Here is a 1,323-nt window from a genome sequence, read left to right as displayed (position 1 = left end):
ATAATTATTGACCATAAAAACTATAATTTGTTACTTCAAGTAAACTGAAATTAAAATATAAAATTATATTTCCATTTAAAAAAATAAAAAAATTGAGATTTTCCAAATAATTATACGCATTTTTTAAACTCAAATACTAAATCAAACACACCCTATGTTATCAGGAATGGATGGGTGATACAGATGTTGTGTTGTGCATGCTGCATATTCACTTAAAGTCAACATAAACACAGCAAAAATATCTTCAAATTCAAGATTTGCTTCCGTGCTACCTCAAACTAAAATAAGGGTCATGTGGTTGCCATAAAGAAATCAGAAATGTGCATTACATTACTAGATTTGGAAACATGGTATAAATAAATGGGAGCCATATTGTCACTCTCGAATTTAATATTAGAGTAAATAACATAAATAAATTAAATGACCTTTAATATTATACCAATATTTTAAAATAGACCAACTTAGATATATGTCTTAAAATAAATTTATGTAAATCGAATCAACTAAATTTAATTTACGTTTTTTTAATATAAATCGAATCAATATATATGTTATATCAACAATAAATCGAATTAACTTAATTTTATTTATTATATATGCTATATCAATAGTAAATTGAATTTAGTTGATATATTGTATAACTATCTATTTATTCTGACTCTGAAAAAATTTAAGTTTTAATTCTTATGCCACTTTAGAGGGCTATACTTTATATTAATTTTTTCAATATCAAAAGTCTTGATAATAATCTTTTAGATACTAATAAGTCAAATGATGATTTTCAATGAATTTTTAAAAATCGTTTAATGTTCCATTTTACATTCAGAAGTTTATAAAAAATGTAGATTTTCTAAAATTTGAACTAAAACACAAAAATTGGATTTATATTTTTATTCGTTTTGATTTTTTGATATTCTATTTAAATTCAAATGCGAATATTTTTTTTATTGATTTTTATGTTTTAAAGTTAGTATAGAATAAATAAACAATTAACTAAATTCGATACATGTATATGCTGCAGAAGTAGTAATTGATATAGTATATATAATAAATCAAATAAAGTTAATTTAATTTAATGTAGATATAGCATATATAGTAAATAAAATCCATTGAAAAAACATATAATTCGATTTACATAAATTTACTTTAGAACATACATGTAAGTTGAACTATTTTAGGATATTACTTTAATATTTGAGGCCATTTAGTTTGTTTATGTCGTTTATCCTTAATATTAGTATGTTTATACAATTTTTTTAATTATTAATTATTTTTATTATTTTATTTTCTTTGGTGATGATGGAAAAATATTATAAAAACTAA

This window comes from Arachis ipaensis, chromosome B09, assembly GCF_000816755.2.
Source record: "Arachis ipaensis cultivar K30076 chromosome B09, Araip1.1, whole genome shotgun sequence".
NCBI lineage: Eukaryota > Viridiplantae > Streptophyta > Magnoliopsida > Fabales > Fabaceae > Arachis > Arachis ipaensis.
This window is presented reverse-complemented; position numbering follows the sequence as displayed.